This window comes from Amblyraja radiata, chromosome 12 (genome assembly GCF_010909765.2).
Source record: "Amblyraja radiata isolate CabotCenter1 chromosome 12, sAmbRad1.1.pri, whole genome shotgun sequence".
Classification (NCBI taxonomy): Eukaryota; Metazoa; Chordata; class Chondrichthyes; order Rajiformes; family Rajidae; genus Amblyraja; species Amblyraja radiata.
The window spans coordinates 41,193,824-41,199,020 of NC_045967.1; the positions used below are offsets into that span (position 1 = coordinate 41,193,824).

General features: G+C 40.1%; 1 pseudogene; it reads left to right on the forward strand.

Annotated features, from left to right (window-relative positions):
* The first annotated feature begins 340 nt into the window (after positions 1-340).
* Positions 341-4,464, forward strand: LOC116979126 (annotated as a pseudogene).
* Positions 4,465-5,197: the final 733 nt, after the last annotated feature.

Below are 5,197 nucleotides of genomic sequence, written 5' to 3' on the forward strand. Positions count from 1 at the left end.
GATTTACACTTCATCCCTCAGTTCAGTGCACGTCCCTGTTGCACTGCCTGCGCCTAATGATATCAATTTGTCATTTTTTGACAGTTTCAGACCGGGAGCGCCACCCATTCCTTCTCTTGCAGAGATGCAGCCTGTCCCGCTGTGTTACTCCAGTATGTATCATTGCGTCTCTCTGTATCATTGTGACTGTGCGCCTGCGCTGAGCAGCTCACCGCCCCCCCACACACCCATCCCGCTTTATTGCGCAGGCGCAGCAGCTGCGGTTTGGACTACAGTTCCCGGCACGCAGCGCATGAAGGTCCCGGATGCAGCCTGTTCCGGGCAGCTTGAGGTGAGCGGCTTTGGTTGGAGTTGGGGTCGAGTCTGCCCGAGGCCTCGGGGACAGAGAGAGGGAGGAGGGAAGGGAAGGAGGGGAGGGAGGTGGTTACCCGCCGCCGCCTTCCTGCCCGCCCGGACGGGTACACGCGCAGACGGAGCGGACTGAAGGTGCGTCGGGTTCCGGGGAGCGGGAAGTAAGAAACCGAAAGTAAAGTTGCAGTGAGACAAGGATGGAGGGCGACTGAAAGTTGGGTCGTGGCGAGTAAGGATGGACAAGTGGGGTTGGGTGGTGAGGGTGAGTGGCCGCTTGGAAGTCTCAGCTTGTGTCAGTCTCGGAGGAAGATATAGTTGATGGGTGTGGCGAAGTTATGGAGGAAGGGTTTGACCGAGTCAGGAGCAGTGGAGGATTCATGTGATTTGAGGTAAGAGAAGGAGTCGATGGAGTCAAATAGTGTATTTATTGTCATATGTCCGAAACGGAGCAATTACATTCTTGCAGCAGCGCAACAGATATGTAAACGGAGACAGTGTAAGGAAAAAGAGAGACTACATTCTGTGGGTGGATAATGTAACTGGGTGGGTGCGAAATGGAAGGGCACGAAGTACAGTAATGTGTGGGCTGCGGTAGAGAACATTAACAGAAAGGGGAAGTACCTTTAGTCAATGTTGAACCAATGTTGCTTGGTTCCTTTGAGGCAGCTGTTCTATGTACAAACATTTTCCATGAAATATAGAAATTATTCAATTCAATGAAGAAAGTTCCCGACCTGAAACATCACCCATCTTTTTTTTTCCAGAGATGCCACCTGATATGCTGAGTTACTCCAGCACTTTGTGTCTATCTTTGGAATTCAATTTGATATTTTGTTGAAATATGCACTTACCTGCTCACAAGCAAGATCTTTGTTAAAACCACTGAGTAATTGATAATTATTTCCCAAGTACAATCTAAATTGTTACTCATTTACTTCAGGTGTTTATTATAATGTAATTTCACTTTTTGGGTAAATTAGGACCTGAGAACCCGATTGCATTGTTCCAGCAAAATAAAATCTGCTTTAATTAAGCTGATAATATTTTTATTTTCTATCTAAAGTAGCAACAGCCCATCAGAATTGCTCCAGGGAGATCTAGCAATTTCAACTTGTTAAAAATTTGGCCCAGTATGGTTGCCATTTTACAAACAGCAGAAGGCAGTTGCCACTCTGATTAATTAAAATTGTAAAAAGGTTGCACAGTGTGTAAAATCTACAGAATTGAATTTTACTTATGATAGCTACAGGTTTGAAAGCTACATTTCTGTGAAATGTTCCATCATTTTGTCTAATTTGTTGGCCATTTGACTTTGACTCCTAATTGCTTTGCAGCTGACCTTGATTGGAAGGGAGCCATAAAGCTCAGTAGTTGGAGTGGATGTTGGATACTGAACTGTGTTTTAATGCCTGTTAATTTTTTGTTAACAGAGTGTGACCTTCATACTGCATGAATAATGCAGACTATAAAATGCGTGGTTGTTGGAGATGGTGCAGTTGGGAAGACCTGCCTTCTCATTAGTTATACAACCAATGCTTTTCCTGCAGAATATGTCCCCACTGTGTTTGACAACTATAGTGCACAGATGACTGTTGATGGAAGGACTGTAAGCCTGAACCTTTGGGATACAGCAGGGCAGGAAGAGTACGACCGACTTCGCACTCTATCTTACCCACAGAGTAACGTGTTCATCATCTGTTTCTCCGTTGCTAGCCCTTCTTCCTTTGCCAATGTTCGCCATAAATGGCAACCTGAAGTTTTGCACCACTGTCCAAACGTTCCCATACTTTTGGTTGGTACGAAGAAGGATTTAAGGAATGATTCTGAAACCATAAAAAAGCTCAAGGAGCAAAGTCTTTCCCTGACAACCATGCATCAGGGAGTGACCTTGGCCAAACAGATTAGAGCGGTTAAGTACCTGGAATGTTCAGCACTCAATCAGGAGGGCATCAGAGAGGTGTTTGTGGAGGCTGTGAGAGCAGTCCTTTATCCTCACAGAAAAAAGAAAAGCAAAAATTGTGTGCTTTTGTAGCCGGAATACACGAACATCTTGGTTGCACATGGATTGGAAGCCATGGATCAGCTGCGCTTCGGTTGCATTGTGGTGTAACGCAAGGATCTTGCACAAAACAAGTTTGTATGACTGAAACTGGAAACTGTTGAAATGCTGCTTTATTGGCTGGGTGTTATTTTTACAGAAATGCAGGCCCTTAATGAGTTATTCTGATATAATAGCACTGGACTTTCTAGCTTGCAATAATTGTCCCTGAGCGGAGCTAAACCGATTGCCTTTTAACAGCTGCTTTAAAGATCTTTTTTAAGCATCTTAATCCGTTTAAAAAAAAAAAAAAATTATAGCTTTACTCACTGGCTTTTTTTGATATATAACTGTTTGTTCACGACAAACATGTGCTGATCACTTTTTAAACAAATGGCCATTGCTTTTCTCCATTGCTCAGGTTTCAAATTGTTGATGTTGGCTTTCAGAACTCTGACTGATTAATAAGCATTGTGGCTTTCACACATTGGCACTAATCTGGAATCAAAAATGATCATGGGCAGATTTCATGTGAAATCCTGAACTAATACCTACTACTGTTTACTATTATCTTAATGAAATACAGTCCTTGTATGTGTTGGCACTGTCAAAAGACTTGGTAAAACACCTACTGCACAGTAGACAAAATGCAATGATATTTACATTTGTCACATTTAGTAGATATTGTTTTATGAAGTATATTTAAATTTTATAAAACTGGCCTTGTGTCCCCAATACATTTGGTACAAAATAACTGTGTTAAAGTTCACTGGGTGTTGTAGTTTTATATACATGAGATTTCAATTGATGACCAACTTACTTTAATATGCTCCTCAACACCAAAAACAATTAAGTTTGGATAATACTCAATCAATTTTTTTCTTGTGTATAAAAGTCACTTTCTATATTGCACAACTGCAAGGTCTGACGAGGTACGAATTCTAGAATCAATGCCATAGTGTGTGAATTTGCAGGTGTTTATTCCATTGCAGGCGGTACTGACATAGGATAAAAGGGAAAATTAGAAATTACTGACATTTGCCAATACGTAACAAGAAGATGGCTAATATGAATTGTATTTGAGCATGGTCTGAATTGTTGGTATTGTATTGTACACTTCTACCTATAGTGGTACATTTGTTGCACAGCTCTTATTGTTTAAGATTAACTCAGTGACTAAATACTGACAACCCCACCTCAGCCTTCAACTCTTCCATGTGGAGACCTTCCAACATTTTGTTTACACCATCAAATCCCAATCCATATAATCCATATCATTTCAATCTGATTGTTCTTGAGAAACAGTGATACTTTATTTTCAGCTTCTGTTGTTTGAGTTTTGATACTAAGGTGTTAAAGGATTCTTTGATCTGTGTTTAGTTAGCTCTGTGGGATAAACAAAGTATATCCTGTTTGTAGTATTTAACAGAAAGGGATGACCAGAAGTGAGCTAAACTGAACAGATCAATGTAGGCATATTAGCTGTCTGACTTTTTTTGGTGAGGCGTACACGACCAATGCAAGAACATGATGGAAACGGAAAACTGACGGTGCATTTAGATTGCGCAGCATTCAACCAATTTAAAGACTAAAAGTTGTTTTCTCCAGTCATTCAAAACTCTATTCCTCAACTGTATCATTGAAATCGTATCTCATAGTTAAATCAAACCAATTTATTCCACGTCCTATTGTAGAGGAGATTTAATGCATTTTCTCAGTACAGCATTCGGAGCCTGTATTAGATTTGCGGTTTTACAATGACCCAATCCTAATTACAGTGCTGTTTAAATGGGATCCAATAACTGACGTTTGCTATTATTATTGGTACATTGATATCGGTGAAGCAGACAAAGAAAAATTTTGCCAGTCTAAGAGTAGGATTGAGGAATGTAAAAATCCTTTGTTTTGTCATTATCATGCTTTTCACTGCGCTGTAACCACGGTGGGTAATGCCATTACTATGCACTAGAAACCTGAGTTGTGTTTTTAGAATTAAAAAAAATTAAGACTGCATTGTTTTGAAATGATTTATAAAAAAATTTACTGCTGAAATAAAATTTAATTTTCATTCATAATTGTGTCGTCTAACTTTGTGAACTGTAAATGCCTTGCAAGACTATAACAAAATTAAAATATTTTTTAAATTTTCAAAATGTTTTGCATAATTGCCATTGCAATTCAAATCAGTTTTACAACAACACCTAGAGCTTGTTAATTTTTAGGCCAACAAAATGTGTTTACGATGCTTCGGTTCCTGAATTTGTACTTTTTTTTTCAGTGTTACACAGACCTCAAGTTTGTGGTCATACTTGGATCAAACCTTTTGCTTTTAGTCAGATATTTAACTGCACAGCAAGCTTACTGAGTTCTGATCTCGCCTACATCAGTTCCATATCTGAGAATTGGGTGCTTAACCGTCTTCAAAATTAGCAGAATTACTCAACTATCACTTTCTATTCAATCCTTGGCGTGAACATCTAAACTTCCAAAAATTTTTTTTAAACCATATCTTTTACTTGGAGAAAACAAACCACATTTCTAGGTATACATAGAATCATAGAAAATAGGTGCAGGAGGAGGCCATTCGGCCCTTTGAGCTAGCACCGCCATTCATTGTGATCATGGCTGATCGTCCCCTATCAATAACCTGTGCCTGCCTTCTCCCCATATCCATTGACTCCACTAGCCCCTAGAGCTCTATCTAACTCTCTTAAATCCATCCAGTGACTTGGCCTCCACTGCCCTCTGTGGCAGGGAATTCCATAAATTCACAACTTTCTGGGTGAAAAAGTTTTTTCTCACCTCAGT